Raw genomic sequence first — 24,398 nt, 5'->3', positions numbered from 1 at the left:
TTTGCGGTTATGCCGTGGTTCTTCCTCCTTCTACGTTTGGCAACAGTGATGTGTATCGACACTGCACCGTGTACCATCTTTGGTCTTGTGCATATAGTTTCCGGCTAGAGGGTCTGCGGGCAGTCGGTCGGTTGCTGCGGGCCAGGGAGGATATATCCGTACGGTGCAGTCGACTGGGTCTGCTGGCGGTCCCCGTGCAGTGTCAGAGCGTGTGTGAGCTGTCTGATCGCTACGAGCTTCGTGGCTCACCGAGCCAGGACGTCAAAGTTGAGTGGTGCCTTAAGTACCCAAGCCACATCAGTTGTTGTGTCGTTGGTTTCAGTGGTTCGCTGTCGGGGAGCTTTTCCTGTGAGCAACATCGAGTGTTTGTAGTGGTGAAATTGAGCCGCCGTGCAGTGGAATTAACTATATTGGTTCACTACAATTCAAATGCACCAGCGGAATTTTCTGCCTTGTGGCCGTTAGTGTTCTGGTTACCTGCGATGGCCACTGACGTAAATTCAGGCAGTGTTCGTTTCTGATGAAGTTAACTACAATACCTTATTTCAAATTCAAGTGTACCAGCGAAATTTTCTGCCTTGTGGCCTGGCCACTAACGTAATTTCAGGCAGCATCGTTTCCTCATATGATGCCGCTGTCCAACATAATGTGATGTTTTGACAGCTTAATACATATTTCATTGTGAATAATCACGTCTGTAATAGGTTTGTCTTCGAGTTTTTATGTACCGATTGGTGGCTAGCGAGTCGTTTGGTCGGTCAGTCCGTGACTGTCTCTTGGTCGGGCTACCGACAGATCAAGTGTAGTTCGGCCCACCACCTGTCTCACCTAAGTGAACGTTAATGTTTCGAGGGCAGGCCCGCCCCCCACTAGAGGCGTCTGAGTGTCGTTGTCTATACTGTCCTTTTCATGGGTGTTTAATGGTTTGTTGCTAATCTATTATAGCCAATGCTTTAAAAGAAATTTTTTATTGTTTTATGTAAATCAATTTATGTAAATCAATTGAGGTCCTTCACTAGCTTAAAACCTTATTCTTAAATTGAATTATTGTCGTTGCGTTGCTTTTTCGTTTAGTGTGCGTTTTGAATTTTTGGAAAATCAACTGTGGGCCTTCAGCCGCTTAAAGCCTTATTCTCAAAATTTCCCCTTAAGCGAAAACATTGCAGCCTTGTGCCTTAAAAGATTATGGGAATATATTTTAAAATTTTGAAATTTAATTGTGGCCTTCAGCCGTTTGTATTGCACCTTGTATATGTTTGTTCTATCCACTTTTGCCTTAAGGCTTTCCGCCTAGCTGTGATATATAATAATTTTATTTCCAATTTTAACTGCATGTCTTCAGTAACTTTAAATTTATTTTGTAGCTTTTTAAGATTTCTTGTTTGGAGGCCTTCAGCTGCGAAAGAATTGGATTTTGAAACTCGGAGCCGTAAAGGTTCGGCTACGTGCCGTTTTGGTTTAACGGTGTTACTAAATTACAATAAATTACATTTTGAAGGGAAACTGACAGAAACCTTGTTTGGCCCTTTCCACAGTCCTAATCACCTTTTCTGCCCAGCGGGCTTAGCGATCCTCTCACCAAGTAAAACAGATCGCTGCTTTTTATTTTTCAACATTGTTTCATTTTTTGTATATATTTTCGATAGCAAACAAGTCCATGTTTTGGAATGTTGTTTCACTTCTCGGCACTTTACCATATAAAACTGATAAAGTGATTAACAAAGTAAGTTATGAAGTTTGCTATGGCAATTAGTAAACATTGTTGTTGGTTTCTCAGTTCCGACACTATACTTCGACGTTTTGTTAAAAAAAATGGTTCAAATGGCTCTGAGCACTATGGGACTTAACTTCTGAGGTCATCAGTCCCCTAGAACTTAGAACTACTTAAACCTAACTAACCTAAGGACATCACACACATCCATGCCCGAGGCAGGATTCGAACCTGCGACCATAGCGGTCGCACGGTTCCAGACTGTAGCGCTTAGAACCGTTCGGCCACTCCGGTCGGCCGACTTTTTGTTCTCATAGTCTCCCTTCACCGTTCGGTACTGGGCTTAAGCGAATTGACGTGACGTGATGTGGCGTAACATCCAGTGTGAATACACCCGGAAGTGACGGTGACGTGACTTGACTGTCCGTTGACCTCTAGTGTGAATCGGCCTATAGAGTCCGTGCTTCGCGCCCCAGCTGATTAGGGCAAAAGAGATAAAGCCAGTTCCTTCGCTAGCACTTGCTCATGTGATGAGAAGATTGATCTAAACAGAAATTTCATCTCTAATGACAGACAGTGCATTGTTGCAGTGCTTAAAACAGTCAACAACGCTACTGCTCTCTGTTCTGTATAGTCGACTCTCGATCGTTTTGCAAGGGTCTCCAGATAAAGTTCGAGTAATTCAGACTTTGACTGATCAAGGTGGAAGACTTGATCAAGCGGTTGTAATTCCCAAGTGATATACGCAGCAAAGAAATGAAGTTTCGCATTACCGGCCGTATCTTTACAGCAGACCGTGCGCAGAATCGCTGCGGGGGGTAGGGGCATGGGGGGGATGGCCTTCGTGCACGGTTGCTATTTGAGCTACGAACATGGGGTAAATTTTTTTGGGATGTGTCCGAACCAGCGGCCATTTCTAAACCCATTCGAGAATCTGTGTTAGCATAGCTATGTTACAGTATATTAAGCAAGGTTTGAACGACGAGCCGGTAAATTATGCGAATCCATTAATTACTTTCTAAAAGATTTTAAGTGGGTTGAAATTAATGCTCAGATAAAGGAGCCATTTGCGTATGCACCGTTGATTTTACGTGCAAAAACAAGAAAAAACACGTTTTCCTGAGAGGTTTTTGAAGCGTGCCACTTCTGTGCTTTAATCTATAAATCAGTTCAGACTTTGCTCGAAGATAGATAAATGGATAAACTCAAAAAGAAATTTTTTAGCACGCAGAATTCATTGTTAGGTGAACTGAAGGCGCGGAAACGGTTTAAAGTGAATCAAATAAGTAAAAAACGCATTCTTACAGTAAATTGAAAACTCGCTTTAGAAAATCTAGTTTCATTCGGATTTTCCGTGCAAAAAACACGTTTTTGTGAGGGTTTTTCTAAGCGCGCCGGATTTTACGTGCAATTCAGATTTGTTCGAATCGGTTCAAATTTTGTATGAAGGTAGACAAATACATGTAATCAATGGCCGTCCTATTGCTTTGTGAAAGCTTTTTATCCATTGCCATTATATAAGCAACACTATTCGAAAGACATAACAAAACCTGTACCGGATCAGCTTCTTCCCGAGTCGGCTGCCAAGTTGTGGTGGTCTAATGTCAAAATTATGGTAGAGTAAAAGCTGCGAACCAGAATGAATGGCAAGTCGCACCTATGTGTCGCTGTGTGTATCAAACGCAGGCTTGAGTAGCGAAGTGTAAATACGCCGACTGCACTGTCTCACTCAGGTGTACGCTGTGGCGCACAATAGTCAAATGTCAGTTATCCGCAGAAGAAGTTTTTAATTACTTCCCGCACCTGGAATTTAAAAATAAACAAGAATAAAAAAATTCTCCTATTATAACACAGAAAGGAGAATGTCGTGGGCAGTGTTAGGGAGGTAAAACAAGGGAATTAGCTTTTTTGACTTTTATGGCTTCCAACCCAAAGAAAGCAGATGTTGAAAGATGTGAAAATTACCGAATTATCACTTTAATAAGTCACAGCTGCAAAATTCTAACGCGAATTCTTTACAGACGAATAGAAAAACTGGTAGAAGCCGACCTCTGGGAAGATCAGTTTGGATTCCGTAGAAATATTGGAACACGTGAGGCAATACTGACCCTACGACTTATCTTAGAAGAACGATTAAGGAAAGGCAAACCTATGTTTCTAGCATTTGTAGACTTAGAGAAAGCTTTATACAATGTTGACTGGAATACTCTCTTTCAAATTCTAAATGTGGCAGGGGTAAAATACAGGGAGCGAGAGGCTATTTACAATTTGTACAGAAACCAGATGACAGTTATAAGAGTCGAGGGACATGAAAGGGAAGCAGTGGTTGGGAAGTGAGTGAGACCGGGTTCTAGCCTCCCCCCGACGTTATTCAATTTGTATATTGAGCAAGCAGCAAAGGAAACAAAAGAAAATTTCGGGGTAGGTATTAAAATCCATGGAGAAAAACTTTGAGGTTCGCCGATGACATTGTAATTCTGTCAGACAACAAAGGACTTGGAAGAGCAGTTGAATGGAATGGACAGTGTCTTGAAAGGAGGATATAAAATGAACATCAACAAAAGCAAAACGAGGATAATGGAATGTAGTCGAATTAAAGCGGGTGATGCTAAAGGAATTAGATTAGGAAATGAGACGCTTAAAGTAGTAAATGAGTTTTGCTATTTGGGGAGCAAAATAACTGATGATGGTCAAAGTAGAGAGGATATAAAATGTAGCCTGGCAATGGCAAGGAAATAGTTTCTGAAGAAGAGAAATTTAACATCGAGTATAGATTTAAGTGTCAAGAAGTCGTTTCTGAAAGTATTTGTATAGAGTGTAGCCATGTATGGAAGTGAACTGTGGACGATAAATAGTTTGGACAGGAAGAGAATAGAAGCTTTCGAAATGTGGTGCTAAAGAAGACTGCTGAAGATTAGATGGATAGATCACATAACTAATGAGGAGTTATTGAACAGAATTGGGGAGAAGACGAGTTTGAGGCACAACTTGGCTAGAAGAAGGGATCGGTTGGTAGGAGATATTCTGAGGTATCGAGGTATCACCAATTTAGTACTGGAAGGCAGCGTGGAGGGTAAAAATCGTAGAGGGAGACCAAGAGATGAATACACTAAGCGGATTCAGACGATGCAGGTTACAGTAGCTACTGAGAGATGAAGAAGCTTGTACAGGATAGAGTAGCATGGAGGGCTGCATCAAACAAGTCTTAGGACTGAAGACCACAACAAAAACAATGGCAGTTTCAAAGACGCTTAAAACATCATTACATATATGCGATTTTTCATGAGTTAGCCCTGCATTCCCAGCGCAACGGGTTCTCTCAGCTCGAAGACGTTGCATTCCTGCATCTTGCAATTTAAGGCTCAAATTCCTGATTCTGCACCCAAAATTCTGGAGATTCGCTAGCCATATTAAACAATATATAGTATCAAAGGGCTGTAGTGCATTTATGTAATAGCTAAAAAAGTTTTTCGGAGGGAGAAAATTTCTGGGGGTGGATTTGTTCCTGGAGGAACGCAAAAAGAATTATTTGATTTCTGTATGAGTGGCGAACTCTTCAGTGCCGATAGAAACAGCGAATAGTTCAGCCTTTTCTTTAAGCCCATAACCTCAGACAGGAACGTTAGTCTTGTTCGCTACACTGCCTGAAGTATTTCAATGCCATTTCTTCTGTGCGCCGGAACTCGCCTTCCCGAGTCGGCTTGCTCCCTTCGTATAAGACGTTTTTAGCAATTCAATATTCTTCAGGATTTTCGCCCCAGTTACCGAAACGATTGACGAAACAATGCGGGTTGCCGGGTTAGTGATGTAGGTTTAAGTGTTTATGATGTTCACTATGTTCATTACAGTTCACAACGTTGGGAAAAACTATCCTGGATTATAACTTGCGTCCTCATTCGAGCATACATGAACGGGGAAACCAGGAAAAGCCGCATCGAGACTTTCATCATTGAGAACTGCAGTGTTTGCGTTAATGTATATTGATAGAACTAATTGTGTTTGGTGAATAACGTTCGATAAACTTTTCACTGTCCTAGTCTGTCAAGCTGCTGAGACAGGCATGTCTGGCATCATAACCATTGAACATTGAACTTTACATTCTTCTTAATATACAGTTGTCTTCTGTCGTCGTGTCGGTGATACGTGATGATGAGTTTGACAGGACACGCGGCCCAAAGTCTGAATCGAAGGAAGAAGCGTCCAGGATAGGCGTTGGATACAGGACGCAACCTTCCGTCGGGTTGGTACTGGAAGCAGCTATATGATGGGACATAGACCAATCATCGTAATAGGGTATTAGAATTTCGACATGAAATTTCTCTAAACTGTGGCCGAAGGAATGGATGAGATCTTATGTCAGCCATTCTCACGCGACGAATCCGCGGTCCTTAGAGATTCGGATTCACGTTTTCCCGCGCGAATCTTTTGAACTTTTAACGTAACTAATATGTAGCCTCTGGTTCGCATAAATTAGCGAAATCTTCAGGGTACAATGTTCTTCTGATTATCATGAGAACGGAAAATATCTTTAGTGACCGCTTCATTTAATAATTCTAACACATCACTCGTGGAAGTGTAATAATCTATTACGACACGACAGTTCATTGCATATCATGCAAATAGACGATCACAATCTATGAGACTGATGTAGTGTTCATGACGGATCACATTACATCACGTGGTAGCAGAACTTATCACAAAATTACAGTTTGATTTTTTTTGTTGAAACACCAGTTTCAAGATAAATTTCATTTTAATCATGGCCTAAAGTTCATACATATGATTACGTATCTTTGAAAGTCATTACACCGGAGATCACACCACTAACCTATTCTATAGGAACACTGTGTCCGAACGTCTTTAGAATACATATAGTCCAACAGTCATTACTGTGTACGCATGTCCTTCACTCTTTATTTTAAGTAAGTCAAAGTACACAAAATTCCAGTGGATACTTGCATGGATTGTGACTGTACCTTAGTAAGTAATTTTCATATCCATATCTACTGACTCATCTCATCTCACAAGAACGGGTATCCCCCCAGGGGATCCACAACTCTTTTGTGGATACGTGTGTAGCGAGCACGGGATCCCGAGCTAATGTGGCCTTCCTTCCTTTCCGGGCTGCATACCTTCCCTTTCCGTATCCTTCCCCATCCCCCATCTTCGCCCCCCCCCCCTCACCTCTGGCTCTTTCCTTCCCTTTCTCCCCCTCTGGGGAGTATGGTTTGTGCCTACGTCCGGAGACGGACGCTTGTAAATGTACCGCACTCTTCGCCTTCCTTGCTTGTATGTCTTCATCTTTCTTCGTCCTTCTCTATTCCTTACCTCTTCTCTTTACCTCTTCTCTTTACCCTTTTCTCCGCTGCGGCGTTTGAGACCTCTCTTCTTTCCTTTCCCTGTCTCTTTCTTCCTCCCTGTGCGTGTCTGAAGGCCGACCCACGCACTTCCATGCGTAGCCGGTGACGGGGTAACGCGTAATTCCCCGCCCCGGGTAGACAGGTAGGACACGTACGTACCCCCTGGTAAAGGCCAGGCCCAGGGAGGGGTGATTACCCGAGCTGATACCTTCCGAAAGTGCCGATTGGTCCCTCCGTCCGTTTGTCGGGAGGTGTGACCTGAGGTGTGAACAATCACCTAAGGCGGGTGTGCCCTCGGTGAGGGCCCCCACAAGGGAGGAGCGCGCCATCGGAGACGCCGGTAATCATGGGGGATTCTTCCGCAATGGTTTCCTCACCTTCCACTATGTCTGCTCACAAACGTAAGTTCACTGAGTCTCAGCCACAGACGGTTCTTCCATCGTTGCCACAGTTCCTTGTTGTTTCTCGGTCTGACGAAGGTCACGACTTTTCCACGGTCAACCCTTTCATTATTCAGAAAGGTGTCGACGCAATTGCGGGTCCTGTAAAGTCTTGTTCCAGATTACGGAATGGCACCCTGTTGTTAGAAACACACAGTGCCCTCCAGGCTCAAAAATTGCTGCGTACTTCTCTGCTCCACACCTTCCCTGTCCGGGTGGAACCGCACCGTACCTTAAATTCCTCGCGTGGAGTCGTTTATACGCGCTCCCTCGATGGATTGTCTGACGAAGAAATTCAGCACTATCTGTCTGACCAAGGCGTCACGGCTGTTCATCGGGTTATGAAAAGGGTTGACTCGAACATCATTCCAACCCGCACTGTCTTCTTGACATTTGACAAAGTTCAACTCCCATCAAAAATCAAAGCAGGCTATGAGATAATTTCCGTTCGCCCTTATGTCCCAAACCCTACGCGTTGCTATCGATGTCAGCGGTTCAACCACACCAGCCAGTCCTGTTCCAATCTGGCCAAATGTGTTACGTGTGGCAGGGATGCCCATGAGGGTGCTTGTCCACCTCCATCCCCTCGCTGCATCAACTGTATGGGTGACCACGCTGCTTCCTCTCGAGATTGCCCTGTTTTTAAGGACGAAAAGCTGATCCAGGAAATAAGAGTGAAGGAAAAGGTGTCGACCTTTGCTGCTCGAAAGTTACTCGCCAGTCGACAGCCCACCGTGCCTCAGAAAGGAAAATACAGCACTGTCCTTGCTTCTCCTCGGCCAACAAAGGAGGCGGCCACGCAGACTTGCGACCTCACATTTAGTACCACGGTCGTCAGATCGGCCAGCGCAAAGATCGCCCGTTCAACCTCACCTCTTTCGCCTGCCCACTCTATGGCTCACCCTTCGTCGGGTTCTGCTAAATCTCGAGCCCAAAAGTCAGAAGCCAAGTCTTCAAAAAAAGAGCATTCTCGTGAAGAGTTTTTACGTACTGCAACTTCACAACCATCGGTTCCTCAATCATCTAAACATACCTCCAAGAAGGCTACGAAGAAACACAGTTCCTCTCCTTCTCCGCCAAGGCGTGTCCCATCTACAGCACCACCTGGCGGAAATCGCCCTCGGCCATCTTCTGTGTCGCCGAGGCGCACTGTTGGTGGCCGGTCAACTGGCCGATCGTTGGTGGCAGGAGCTGCTCCTGACCAACCTATGGATCAGGATCTTCTGCCTTCGACTGAATGCCATTCCATGCTGTCGGTCGCAAGCTCTGAGCAGTCGTTGAGTTGACAGCACCCTTGGTCACGTTCCTCCATTTTCTGTTCACCCTATGTCCATTATCCACTGGAATATCCGCGGAATTCGCGCCAATCGGGAGGAATTGTCGATCCTCTTACGATCCTACTCGCCGGTCATCTTCTGTCTTCAGGAAACAAAGCTGCGTCCCTATGACCGCTTTGTTCTCCCTCATTTTCAGTCCGTCCGATATGACCTCCCCTCTGTTGAAGGCTCTCCAGCCCATGGAGGACTCATGATTCTGCTCCATGATACTCTCCATTATCACCCAATCCCCTTAAACACTTCCTTCCAAGCTGTCGCCGTCCGTCTTTCCCTTTCTGGATACACGTTCTCTCTTTGTACAGTATACATTCCATCGTCTACACCAATGACACGAGCTGATCTCCTTCATCTTCTTGATCAGCTTCCACCCCCCCCTATTTGCTGGTTGGGGACTTCAATGCCCACCACCCGCTTTGGGGATCTCCACATCCTTGTCCACGTGGCTCACTATTGCTAGACGTCTTCCACCAAGCGGATTTAGTCTGCCTCAACACTGGGGTCCCCACATTTTTGTCTGCCTCCACGGCAAATTTATCCCATTTGGACCTTGCGGTCGGTACTGTTCCGCTAGCTCGGCGCTTCGAATGGTTCGCCCTTGATGATACACACTCGAGTGACCACTTTCCATGTGTTCTTCGACTGCAGCCTCAACTGCCATATATGCGCTCGCGACGCTGGAAGTTTGCCCAAGCCGATTGGACACTTTTTTCGTCTCTAGCGACATTCGATGACCGTCGCTTTCCCAGCGTCGACGATGAGGTCACACATTTTACCGACGTTATTCTCACAGCTGCGGAACCTTCAATACCACGCACCTCCGAATTGCCCCGGCGCCCTCCAGTCCCTTGGTGGAACGAGGCATGCCGTGACGCAATACGTGAGCGGCGACGTGCTCTTCGCATTTTCCGTCACCATCCAACTTTGTCCAACTGTATCCGATATAAGCAGCTCCGTGCGCGATGCCGTCGCGTCATCCGCGATAGCAAGAAGGCAAGCTGGAAATTCTTTACTAGCTCATTTAACAACTTCACTCTCTCCTCGGAAGTTTGGAGTCGGCTTCGACGGTTCTCAGGGGCGCCTAGTTTCTCCCCGGTCTCTGGGCTCACTGTCGCGCATGATACCTTAGTGGACCCCGTCGCAATTTCTAACTCATTGGGTCAGCACTTTGCTGAGATTTCGAGCTCTTCAAATTACCCGCCGGCGTTTCTCCCGAAGAAACGTGCAGCGGAAGTGCGACATCTTGCTTTCTCCTCTCAAAATCGCGAAAGCTACAATACTGTTTTCTCCATGCGCGAACTCCAACATGCACTCTCTTCTTCTCGCTCCTGCGCCCCAGGACCGGATGGTATCCACGTCCAAATGTTGCTGCATTTATCAACCCATAGCCTGCGTTACCTCCTTCGCCTTTATAATCGAATTTGGACCGACAGTACCTTTCCCAGGCGATGGCGGGAAGCTATCGTCGTTCCCGTTCCGAAACCTGGAAAGGACAAACATCTCCCCTCTAGCTATCGCCCCATTTCTCTCACGAGTAGTGTCTGTAAGGTTTTGGAGCGTATGGTGAATTACCGTTTAGCTTGGTGGCTGGAGTCCCGCAGTCTTTTAACACCAGCCCAATGCGGATTCCGAAAGCATCGTTCTGCTGTTGACCATCTTGTTGCTCTCTCCACTTATATCATGAACAATTTTCTCCGGAAACGCCAAACGGTAGCAATATTTTTTGATCTGGAGAGAGCGTACGATACCTGTTGGAGGACAGGCATCCTCCGCACACTGTTCTCTTGGGGCTTTAGAGGCCGGCTGCCCCTTTTTCTTCGCGAATTTATGGCAGAGCGCACATTTAGGGTGCGGGTGAACACTACTCTCTCCCGTACTTTCTCCCAAGAAAACGGGGTACCCCAGGGCTCCGTGCTGAGTGTTGTACTGTTTGCCATCGCCATTAATCCAATTATGGATTGTCTCCTTCCTGATGTCTCGGGCTCCCTCTTTGTGGACGATTTTGCGATCTACTACAGCTCTCAACGGACCAGCCTTCTTGAAAGACGTCTTCAAGGATGTCTCGATCGCCTCCACTCGTGGAGCATCGAAACCGGCTTCCGTTTCTCACCCAGTAAGACCGTTTGTGTAAATTTTTGGCGACGTAAGGAGTTTCTTCCGCCCTCCTTACATCTAGGTCCTGTCAACCTTCCGTTTTCCGACGTCGCAAAATTCTTGGGTCTTATGTTTGACAGAAAACTGTGCTGGTCCTCCCACGTTTCCTATCTTTCGGCTCGCTGTCTGCGTTCCCTTAACACCCTCCGTGTCCTGAATGGTACCTCTTGGGGAGCGGACCGGGTGGTCCTTCTCCGCCTCTATCGCGCCTTAGTGCGCTCGAAATTGGATTATGGAAGCATAGTCTACTCCTCTGCTCGGCCGTCTATTCTTCGGCGTCTCGACTCTATCCACCACCGTGGATTACGTTTAGTGTCTGGAGCTTTTTACACCAGCCCTGTGGAAAGCCTTTATGCTGAGACTGCTGAACCTCCACTGTCCAATCGGCGGGCAGTCCTTCTGAGTCGTTATGCTAGCCATCTGTCTTCCATGCCTGCCAATCCAGCCTATAACCTTTTTTTCGACGCCTCCTTTGATGTCGAGTATGCAGGCCGCTCCTCCTCCCTCCTACCCCCGGGAGTCCGCTTCCGTCAACTGCTCCATTCTCTTTCCTTCCGCTTTTCTAAAACCTTCTTGACAACTTGGGGTACAGCACCGCCTTGGCTCCGTCCCCGGATCGACTTGCTCACAGACCTATGTCAATTTCCCAAGGATTGTACCCCTACACTTGTTTACCGTCGGGCATTTGCTGCTCTATGTGCACAAATGACGGAAGCCACATTTATTTACACCGATGGCTCGAAAACATCGTTAGGTGTAGGGAGTGCCTATATTGTTGGCGACACCCCAAATCACTTTCGGCTTCCCGACCAGTGTTCGGTTTATACTGCGGAGCTTTACGCTGTTCTCCAGGCTGTCCACTACATCCGCCGCCATCAGCGGATACAGTACGTAATCTGCTCAGATTCTCTCAGCTCTCTCCTCAGTCTCCAAGCTCTTTACCCTGTGCACCCTCTGGTCCACCGGATTCAGGACTGTCTGCGCTTGCTCCACCTGGGGGGCGTCTCAGTGGCGTTCCTCTGGCTCCCGGGACACGCTGGTATCTGTGGAAATGAGGCGGCCGATATAGCAGCCAAGGCTGCAGTCTCTCTTCCTCGGCCAGCTCTTCAGTCTCTTCCGTTTACCGATCTACGGAGCGGTTTATGTCGCCAAGTCACTCATTTATGGCATGCGCATTGGTCAACACTTCCCCACAATAAATTGCGGGAAGTGAAAGCCGTTCCTTGCGCTTGGACCTCTTCCTCCCGAACGCGTCGTCGGGAGGAGGTAATTTTAGCCCGACTCCGGATAGGGCACTGTCTTTTTAGTCATCGACATCTTTTAAGCGGTGATCCTCCCCCACTCTGTCCCCACTGCTCTCAGCTGTGGACGGTCAGACACCTTTTAATTGAATGCCCCTATTTTAATCCGTTACGCTCCCGTCTACAGCTATCGCCTGATCTATCGTCGATTTTAGCAGATGACACGCGCTCAGCTGACCGCGTTCTACAGTTTATTAGAGACAGTGAAATGACGTCAGTCATTTGAAGCTTTTTTTTGGGGGACAACCAACCCCTTTCTATAGTGGACTTTTAAGCATTCCTTCTGCCTTTAGTTTCTCAAATTTTCTGACTTTGTTTCCATTGCTGCTGATTTTAAATTTCGTTTTTTTCCTGTTTTCTACGTCACGGGCTGGGCGCTAATGACCATAGAAGTTTTGCGCCCTAAAACCACAAACAAAAAAAAAAAAAAAAAAAAAAAAAAACCTCACCTCTTTCGCCTGCCCACTCTATGGCTCACCCTTCGTCGGGTTCTGCTAAATCTCGAGCCCAAAAGTCAGAAGCCAAGTCTTCAAAAAAAGAGCATTCTCGTGAAGAGTTTTTACGTACTGCAACTTCACAACCATCGGTTCCTCAATCATCTAAACATACCTCCAAGAAGGCAACGAAGAAACACAGTTCCTCTCCTTCTCCGCCAAGGCGTGTCCCATCTACAGCACCACCTGGCGGAAATCGCCCTCGGCCATCTTCTGTGTCGCCGAGGCGCACTGTTGGTGGCCGGTCAACTGGCCGATCGTTGGTGGCAGGAGCTGCTCCTGACCAACCTATGGATCAGGATCTTCTGCCTTCGACTGAATGCCATTCCATGCTGTCGGTCGCAAGCTCTGAGCAGTCGTTGAGTTGACAGCACCCTTGGTCACGTTCCTCCATTTTCTGTTCACCCTATGTCCATTATCCACTGGAATATCCGCGGAATTCGCGCCAATCGGGAGGAATTGTCGATCCTCTTACGATCCTACTCGCCGGTCATCTTCTGTCTTCAGGAAACAAAGCTGCGTCCCCATGACCGCTTTGTTCTCCCTCATTTTCAGTCCGTCCGATATGACCTCCCCTCTGTTGAAGGCTCTCCAGCCCATGGAGGACTCATGATTCTGCTCCATGATACTCTCCATTATCACCCAATCCCCTTAAACACTTCCTTCCAAGCTGTCGCCATCCGTCTTTCCCTTTCTGGATACACGTTCTCTCTTTGTACAGTATACATTCCATCGTCTACACCAATGACACGAGCTGATCTCCTTCATCTTCTTGATCAGCTTCCACCCCCCCTATTTGCTGGTTGGGGACTTCAATGCCCACCACCCGCTTTGGGGATCTCCACATCCTTGTCCACGTGGCTCACTATTGCTAGACGTCTTCCACCAAGCGGATTTAGTCTGCCTCAACACTGGGGTCCCCACATTTTTGTCTGCCTCCACGGCAAATTTATCCCATTTGGACCTTGCGGTCGGTACTGTTCCGCTAGCTCGGCGCTTCGAATGGTTCGCCCTTGATGATACACACTCGAGTGACCACTTTCCATGTGTTCTTCGACTGCAGCCTCAACTGCCATATATGCGCTCGCGACGCTGGAAGTTTGCCCAAGCCGATTGGACACTTTTTTCGTCTCTAGCGACATTCGATGACCGTCGCTTTCCCAGCGTCGACGATGAGGTCACACATTTTACCGACGTTATTCTCACAGCTGCGGAACCTTCAATACCACGCACCTCCGAATTGCCCCGGCGCCCTCCAGTCCCTTGGTGGAACGAGGCATGCCGTGACGCAATACGTGAGCGGCGACGTGCTCTTCGCATTTTCCGTCACCATCCAACTTTGTCCAACTGTATCCGATATAAGCAGCTCCGTGCGCGATGCCGTCGCGTCATCCGCGATAGCAAGAAGGCAAGCTGGAAATTCTTTACTAGCTCATTTAACAACTTCACTCTCTCCTCGGAAGTTTGGAGTCGGCTTCGACGGTTCTCAGGGGCGCCTAGTTTCTCCCCGGTCTCTGGGCTCACTGTCGCGCATGATACCTTAGTGGACCCCGTCGCAATTTCTAACTCATTGGGTCAGCACTTTGCTGAGATTTCGAGCTCTTCAAATTACCCGCCGGCGTTTCTCCCGAAGAAACGTGCAGCGGAAGTGCGACATCTTGCTTTCTCCTCTCAAAATCGCGAAAGCTACAATACTGTTTTCTCTATGCCCGAACTCCAACATGCACTCTCTTCTTCTCGCTCCTCCGCCCCAGGACCGGATGGTATCCATGTCCAAATGTTGCTGCATTTATCAACCCATAGCCTGCGTTACCTCCTTCGCCTTTATAATCGAATTTGGACCGACAGTACCTTTCCCAGGCGATGGCGGGAAGCTATTGTCGTTCCCGTTCCGAAACCTGGAAAGGACAAACATCTCCCCTCTAGCTATCGCCCCATTTCTCTCACGAGTAGTGTCTGTAAGGTTTTGGAGCGTATGGTGAATTACCGTTTAGCTTGGTGGCTGGAGTCCCGCAGTCTTTTAACACCAGCCCAATGCGGATTCCGAAAGCATCGTTCTGCTGTTGACCATCTTGTTGCTCTCTCCACTTATATCATGAACAATTTTCTCCGGAAACGCCAAACGGTAGCAATATTTTTTGATCTGGAGAGAGCGTACGATACCTGTTGGAGGACAGGCATCCTCCGTACACTGTTCTCTTGGGGCTTTAGAGGCCGGCTGCCCCTTTTTCTTCGCGAATTTATGGCAGAGCGCACATTTAGGGTGCGGGTGAACACTACTCTCTCCCGTACTTTCTCCCAAGAAAACGGGGTACCCCAGGGCTCCGTGCTGAGTGTTGTACTGTTTGCCATCGCCATTAATCCAATTATGGATTGTCTCCTTCCTGATGTCTCGGGCTCCCTCTTTGTGGACGATTTTGCGATCTACTACAGCTCTCAACGGACCAGCCTTCTTGAAAGACGTCTTCAAGGATGTCTCGATCGCCTCCACTCGTGGAGCATCGAAACCGGCTTCCGTTTCTCACCCAGTAAGACCGTTTGTGTTAATTTTTGGCGACGTAAGGAGTTCCTTCCGCCCTCCTTACATCTAGGCCCTGTCAACCTTCCGTTTTCCGACGTCGCTAAATTCTTGGGTCTTATGTTTGACAGAAAACTGTGCTGGTCCTCCCACGTTTCCTATCTTTCGGCTCGCTGTCTGCGTTCCCTTAACACCCTCCGTGTCCTGAATGGTACCTCTTGGGGAGCGGACCGAGTGGTCCTTCTCCGCCTCTATCGCGCCTTAGTGCGCTCGAAATTGGATTATGGAAGCATAGTCTACTCCTCTGCTCGGCCGTCTATTCTTCGGCGACTCGACTCTATCCACCACCGTGGATTACGTTTAGTGTCTGGAGCTTTTTACACCAGCCCTGTGGAAAGCCTTTATGCTGAGACTGCTGAACCTCCGCTGTCCAATCGGCGGGCAGTCCTTCTGAGTCGTTATGCTAGCCATCTGTCTTCCATGCCTGCTAATCCAGCCCATAACCTTTTTTTCGACGCCTCCTTTGATGTCTGGTATTCAGGCCGCTCCTCCTCCCTACTACCCCCGGGAGTCCGCTTCCGTCAACTGCTCCATTCTCTTTCCTTCCGCTTTCCTAAAACCTTCTTGACAACTTGGGGTACAGCACCGCCTTGGCACCGTCCCCGGATCGACTTGCTCAGAGACCTATGTCAATTTCCCAAGGATGGTACCCCTACACTTGTTTACCGTCGGGCATTTGCTGCTCTATGTGCACAAATGACGGAAGCCACATTTATTTACACCGATGGCTCGAAAACATCGTTAGGTGTAGGGAGTGCCTATATTGTTGGCGACACCCCAAATCACTTTCGGCTTCCCGACCAGTGTTCGGTTTATACTGCGGAGCTTTACGCTGTTCTCCAGGCTGTCCACTACATCCGCCGCCATCAGCGGATACAGTACGTAATCTGCTCCGATTCTCTCAGCTCTCTCCTAAGTCTCCAAGCTCTTTACCCTGTGCACCCTCTGGTCCACCGGATTCAGGACTGTCTGCGCTTGCTCCACCTGGGGGGCGTCTCAGTGGCGTTCCTCTGGCTCCCGGGACACGCTGGTATCTGTGGAAATGAGGCGGCCGATATAGCGGCCAAGGCTGCAGTCTCTCTTCCTCGGCCAGCTCTTCAGTCTCTTCCGTTTACCGATCTACGGAGCGGTTTATGTCGCCAAGTCACTCATTTATGGCATGCGCATTGGTCAACACTTCCCCACAATAAATTGCGGGAAGTGAAAGCCCTTCCTTGCGCTTGGACCTCTTCCTCCCGAACGCGTCGTCGGGAGGAGGTAATTTTAGCTCGACTCCGGATAGGGCACTGTCTTTTTAGTCATCGACATCTTTTAAGCGGTGATCCTCCCCCACTCTGTCCCCACTGCTCTCAGCTGTGGACGGTCCGACACCTTTTAATTGAATGCCCCTATTTTAATCCGTTACGCTCCCGTCTACAGCTATCGCCTGATCTATCGTCGATTTTAGCAGATGACACGCGCTCAGCTGACCGCGTTCTACAGTTTATTAGTGACAGTGAAATGACGTCAGTAATTTGAAGCTTTTTTTTGGGGGACAACCAACCCCTTTCTATAGTGGACTTTTAAGCATTCCTTCTGCCTTTAGTTTCTCAAATTTTCTGACTTTGTTTCCATTGCTGCTGATTTTAAATTTCGTTTTTTTCCTGTTTTCTATGTCACGGGCTGGGCGCTAATGACCATAGAAGTTTTGCGCCCTAAAACCACAAACAAAAAAAAAAAAAAAAAAAAAGAACGGGTATCCTAATCGGGAAAAAATGACTAAAGGCTGACAAATGCCCAAAGGAGTCGAATGGACATCGCCCAGATATTAACAACAGATAGAAACAACTAAGATTAAAGCACGTGGAGGCGTGGTGGAGTATGTTTACTGTGTATGTAATGCAGTAACAGGTCACTTGCATTCCCTTCAGTGAAATAAAACCTAACGTAATACTACAAAAAATAACAAAATTACATAGTATATTTGCTGCAACAATATCACATACACGTAGTACTAATATGCACTTAATACAAATAACATATTATATTTAATGGCAAAATTATATTTCAACTAAAGGCATATCTCAGTTTTGTCTGTTAGTGATATAGGAATATAGTTGAGAACAAACGCAAAACCGACACTTATCACTAAATATTATAAGAAAATATTTCCCTCGCTGATTACATCAGTAGTTAGAATAGGGTAGGTTTAGATCATGATGAGGGTGCATCGCTTCAACTTGTTACTAGTGGGTAACATTAGACATACGCACTAGGATTCGGTTTGATATAATCGTATCTGGTCCTGAGTTTTTTGAGTGACTCTGTAGTGATGCCCTTTGTTCCCAATGGGTATAGTTGGGCCCTCTTCAACTGCTGGACACAGTACTTCTTCCTTTCTTATGCTTTTGCCTTGATCGAATCTAGTGCTCGACGAATCTTGGCATCCCAAGATTTTTCTGTACCCATCATCTTCGGTAAACAATTGATCCATTCACTGATTTCCCTTTAATGCAACAGATGTTCTGTTGGCGTAGCTTCAGTTATGAGTGAGTCAAATTATTCTACATTTCTTCAAATGGCTTTAAATAGTGAAAGGTGGCTACACTGAGTCACAGCGCCAGAGATCGCGCCAAAGAGTTTTATTCCGCTGCCTCCACTGGCAGTGCTTGTTCAGAAGTTGTGGTGGTTAGTCCTTTGCTGAGAGGATGTTGATAGCTGTATTATTTGAGGCCATGTCGTGTGCAGTTGTTTTGTTGGGCTAGACAGCACAAGTTGTTCGAATGGAGATGTTCTAATGATCGGAGTGTATTTTTCGTCAATATATATGAAGGTAAAAAACATTTTTTTAATTTTTTTTAATTTCCTAACAATGCCTCTTGGTCACAGGTTCAGTCAACAAAGCATCTGTCTTGTGTTCATGTATTAGATTGTAATTCGGGTTTCTATGTGCAATTATAGTATTTCAGTTTCTTTTTAATTACTTCAGTGTAAATGGTATTTAAAATATCTTGTCTTATTGAGGAAGAACCGTGCCAGATGTGTACGTTGAATCACACTTCCACACACAGAACAGTTACACTTGTGCTTTGTTGTTTTGTAGCTTTTATAGTTGCTGGGGACTTAATTAATTAATTGTGTTAACGGAAATTTCCTTTCGGTCTTTGTTGTTATTCTATGCAGTCAGATTGCGGAGTAATACCAGTCAGGGCCAACCGGTTACAAGACTGCGTAACCGGACATACAGCTACTAAAAATATTTGCATTCTATTTAATTAAGCCCACATGCACGTGGCGACCCTGCCAGGATCGTCCCTTGGAATTCTTTTGATAGTAAAAATAGCAGACAGTAGTATTGTTGTAGTAATTTGTAGTTTAGTAATTGTAGTCTATATTGCATGTGTAGATTTTGTAATTGAACATTTATAATTGTCTTGTCTTTCTTCCAATGGTATTTTTGCAGAATTTAATTTTTGATGTCTTGTATACAGGTTTGACAATTTTGTGCAATTGTGAAGGTTTTAATTGTTCATTAGGCGTGTTTGTTGGGAAGCATTTCGTGTGAATGGTATTGTTGGTGATAGTGTTATATTGTGTGTAATTTTCGTATAGTGACGAGTTTTGTATATTTTGTAAATGATTACGCGATCGATAAAAAAGGCAAAAATGATGAATAGTGAGAATGACGAAATTGGTAACATGGCGAACTCGCCAACACAGGAGAACAGTATGATGATTAATGAAGTAGAAAACAATTTAATAAGTCGGGAAAATAGTCCGGAACCAGTTCAAAATTTTTCACAATCAAAAAATTTTCAGAATACGAGATTAACGACAGAAGATTCTGGAATAGAGTCGAACACAGATAGCTTTACAGCTTTGACGGAAGTAGTTGATTTTGGGGGAAATGTTAGGGGCGAAAAGAATTTCGAACAAGTTAACATGGAGCAGTTGATGAGTGCAATATTAAATTTGGGATCACGGTTAGACTCACAAATAGGAACAATTAAAACAGATATGGGAACATTGGCAACACGGTTAGAAACTGATATGGGAACAATGGAAACACGGTTAGACTCACGAATAGGGACATGTTTTAAAAACATGAAAGATGAATTAAAGAAAGAAATTAGAGAAGTACAACCGATTTTGAATGCTCACAATAATAGATTAATTTCAATAGAAATCAGACAAAAGGAATAGGATAGAGAACAGGAAGAAAGAGATCGCGTGATAGTACAAAAATTTTCAGAGTTAAATTTACAACGTGCACACGATAAGGAAGAAATATTTGAAAGAATCGAGGAATCTGTACCAAATGACAGAATAAATAACCTTACACAACAGTACGAAAAGTTAATTACTAAATGTGTCAATACTGAAACCCGAGTCGCGACACTTACGGAAGACGTAAATAAACAGAAAGAAAAAATAGGTGACTTATCGGAAAGAGTTGAAGAGATTTCAGATAAATTGACAAGTCTTAGTTTAAATGGGGACAGAGATGCAGATGATACAGCTCCATTGCCATTTGCAGAAACCGAAGAGAACCAAAACATAAATAAACATGTTGAAAATCAGGGAAAATTTAATGAATGCGTTAAAAGGGAATTTGAGGCGTTACGAAAGCAAGTCGAACAAATTGAAAGCGAAATCGTAGGAAAAGACGGTAGAAGAAATTTGGAATCACCGATAGCAGCGGGTATTGAAGATAATAATTTATTTCATTTACGAGATCCAACAAGAGAGCGCGAGGCGCGCGAACTTGACAATAATAGACATTCGGACTGGGACAGACGCGGTAGGTCTTTGTCGCCATGAGGCGAAAACTTTGACTATAAACACTTTTTAACTGTTCGGAAGTCTAAGATCTTTCGCAATTCTAAGAATGACATACATCCAAGTTCATGGTTAGATCAATTTATGTACGCATTTCCACCAAATTGGCCACTAAGTCACAAACTGGAATTTGAGTGGATATTTAGAAAACGAACCAGCGACGCGGATGCGCGCACTTATTAGAGATTGTACTAATTTAAATGATTTTTATCATGCATTTCTATCGGCATATTGGTCCGAAAACACGCAAGACAGAGTCACAGTCTTATTATGCAGCGTAATTTTAAACAGTCTGAGTTCCGCACGCCAGCAGAATACTTTGAAGACATGATTCGAAAGAATCAGTTCCTTTCCAACCCTTATAGCCCGACTGAATTAATTCGAATTTGTTTAATTAAGCTGCCACAATCGATAAGACACATTGCTTTAGCCGGAAGATGTAAAAGTCCTCAGGGGATTCACTACGCTAGGTGAATATGTGCCGTAGCGTGCACAGGGCCCCGAGCTGTAGTAGTGCTATTTCCCTTTTAGTTTTCTGCACTGCTGCCTACTCTTTTACTATTCTTTGTATCTATCAGAACAGCTCTTCAGCTATCATTCTATCTAGAGTCGGTAAAGAATAACCGGATATGACTATTTTACCCAAAAGTGATTTCGGAAATTACCGTTTGTACTTACTATATTTTCAGCAGCATTCATTCGTAGTTTAAACGAAATTTTACCTGTTTATCTTCGTGACAATATTACTTCATATGTTGACGATATTCTTATTGCTAAATGTTCTTGGAGTGAGCACAATAAAATTTTGGATTCATTATTACGTATTTTTGCAAGAGTTGGCATTACAGTGAACTTAGAAAAATCTGAATTTGGTCGTTCTCCGGTGAAATTTCTTGGTCATATTATTTCGACAGAAGGTATTCTTCCTGATCCAGAGAAACTCGTAGTTTCCTTGGTGTCCGTAATTTTCTTAGACGCTTTGTTAGATTGGACAATTTGGCCAAACCTCGTTTATGTGAACTATCTGGAAATAATTGTAATTGGTGTTGGGATGAGGAAGCTCAGTCAGAATTTGAACAACTTCGTGATGCTTTAGTTGCTGCTCCACTTCTTTCACACCCGGATTTATCTAAAGATTTTTGTTTGGTGACGGACTCATCATACAAAGGCCTAGGTGCACACTTATTTCAAGAGATAGAAGAAAACGGCGATGTAATACAGAAGACTATTGCATTTGGAGGTCGTGTTCTCTCTAAATCAGAAAAGAATTATTCGATTACGGAACTTGAAGCCTTGGCTGTTGTATGGGTTTTCACAAAATTTCGCATATTTTTGTATGGCAGACATACTAAGGTTTACACCGATCATCGAGCTCTGGAATTTATGTCAACAAAATTAACACATGGAAGAGTGTCACGATGGGCGCTGTATCTACAGGAATTTGATTTTAGTATTGTTTACATACAGGGTTCTTCAAATATTATTGCTGATGCTTTATCACGTGCACCTTTGGGTTTAAAACAAAGTGCTGAGGAGGACTGCAAAGAAAACAATTATTGTTTGATGTACATTCAAGGTGTTGCGTTTGAAAATTTTATTTCGTCTTCACTCTAGGACATCGATAAGGAGCAAAATAAGGATCCAATCTGGAAGGACATTACAGAGAAGTGGAGGAGAAAGGAAAGCGTAGCGATTAGACAGTATTATTTAGTTCGCAATGATATTCTTTTTAAACGAAAATCGGTCGACAACTCTGTTTGATTAGTTTGTATTCCTGATGAGTGGGTTAATAAATTGATTTGGGATACACATTTCAGTTATGCACACTTTGGTCCCAGAAAATGCTTTCATAAATTACGAGAAAATTGCTACTTCAGTAATATGGAAAAACGTATTCGATCTGTTCTTGACAAATGCAAATTATGTCAAAAGGCTAAGCCGCCAACTATTTCTCACAGAGCACCGTTGTTTCCTATCATTCCAGCGAAATTAAAGGACATGGCTGCAGTCGATTTGTTCGGTCCAGTGGTTCGTTCTACTAATGGTTTTGCGTACATTTTGGTAGCAGTGGAATTGACATCAAAATATGTGTGTTTTACACCTTTACGCAAAGCAACAGCTCGTTCAGTATCTAATGCTTTCATCAACTATTTTCTTAAAGAAGTGGGTCATGTTGATAAGGTTATATCAGATAATGGACCACAGTTTCGCTCTAAAATTTGGCTTCGTACTCTACGGCGTCGTAAGATTAAACCAATTTTCATTTCACCCTCAATCTAATGCTTCAGAGAGATGGATGAAGGAAATCAATAAATTGTGTCGACTTTATTGTCATCAGAATCACAGAACATGGGATCAGTATCTTCATATGTTTCAAAACATTCTGAATGAACTCCCTAATGAATCAACTTCTTTACTGCCTATATTGATATTAAAAAACAAATCACCGGCAAATCGCATTTCTGAAATCGTTCCTTTTCCGCCTTCACGGAAACTGCGACATTCTGAAGTTGTCAACCTGGCTCTACAAAATATTGCGTCTACGGCTGCTAGAAGAGAGAAATCAGCTAAGCGTCCTGGTCGTTTAAAAACCTTGTCAGTTGGTCAAAAGGTGTTAATTAATTCTCACCGCTTGTCTCACAAAGGAAAAGGCTTGTGTCGCAAATTTTTTCTGCTTTATAACGGTCCGTATAGGGTTCGCAAAATCATTCATGATAACACTGTCGAAGTAGAAACTCTTAAATCTCGGCGCTCTAAGGGAATACATCATATATCGAACGTTAAAATTTTTGTGGAATGACATACTTTTGAGAAACTAACAGTTATACGTAAACACACGGAGAGTACAAGGATACCGCGCCGCGTTCTGACGGCGGCACATACTCAAAGCAACAGTCAAGTCTGCGCGCCGCACAAGGCAGTCGTTGACCGCAAACAATTACTTCCTACGTCACGCGTACCTACAGCTGATCGAGCGCTCAGTGCGAATGCACTGACAGCCATAAACAAATACACAGTCTAATTTCTCCGATGAAATTCAGTATAAAGCTATAGTGACTTGATAAATTATGTTATTAATGTTCAGTATTTTTCAGGATACGGTTGTATAAAATATTTAAGAACTTCAGGTAAATTCTGTGTGTGTCCGACGTTAAGAGGACTTGCTATCGAGAAAATTTCAGGAAGAAAGTAATTTCGAAGAAGAAAGTAATAAACTAAAAAGGTAACTATTAATTGAGTTTATGTTTCAGGTAACATATTTCCACTTAAGTACGTACTTTAGACGTAATTTGCTGCTCGCGATTACGTGATTCATACTTTGTGCTAAATTTCATGTTCTATGAATTTACTTGTGAAGCGACGTGCTTGCGTACATTAACTGATTTTGACAATGATTGATTAATGAACAGGGTTGTTATTTGTGTATATTATGCATTGCATGGCTGCTATGCTTTTTCACTGATGTCATATTTTTTTATTATGTGCCTGTTGTGCATATTTATTTAAATTATAATTGGCACCTGGTTAATTGTGCTGACTGTGGTTATGTATGTAAGTTATACTTTGTGATTTATCTGCTTACGCCTTCATGTTTACTTTTAAGATTATGTAAGATACATATTTGCTGCTTTGCGTATGGACTGCATATTTATACATCTCTGTTTGTCATAACTACTCTTTAATTTGGTATATAGAAATGCTGATATGCGGTGTACGAAGATGGCGTTTAGGTCACACTATGGTATTAATTATAGATTGTTTGCTTGGCAGAGCCTCGTTGTAGGGATTGTGCTGCATCCACTTATTGACATTCTGTTCTCCACTGGTGTATTTACTCGCTATTGCATGTTTTGCTTACTCTCAGTGCCTTATATTTTTAAGATAAGAAAATGAACTGCTATAATTCGACGAACGACATTAGTACAAGAAACTTCATAGAAGTCACATGAGCTGGAGGTTAAATTTATGCTAATAGGAAGGAAGCTAACGACATGACATACCAACACTAGGTTTAGACCATTGACAGTTATTACACTGCATTCTTCGTGAGCAATTGAAATAGCAAGTGACACTTGACACAAGAAATACTCCACATGTTTGCTTCAGTTTTGCCATGATTCTTAAAGTGGTGTACACGCTGTGAATTATTACTATCATTCACACTCCGTACTCGTACTTACTTACTGAAAGTTATTCAAACTAAAGGC

Source organism: Schistocerca serialis, chromosome 1 (genome assembly GCF_023864345.2).
Source record: "Schistocerca serialis cubense isolate TAMUIC-IGC-003099 chromosome 1, iqSchSeri2.2, whole genome shotgun sequence".
Lineage (NCBI taxonomy): Eukaryota > Metazoa > Arthropoda > Insecta > Orthoptera > Acrididae > Schistocerca > Schistocerca serialis.
The sequence above is the reverse complement of the archived record's forward strand: the minus strand, read 5'-3'. Positions refer to the sequence as shown.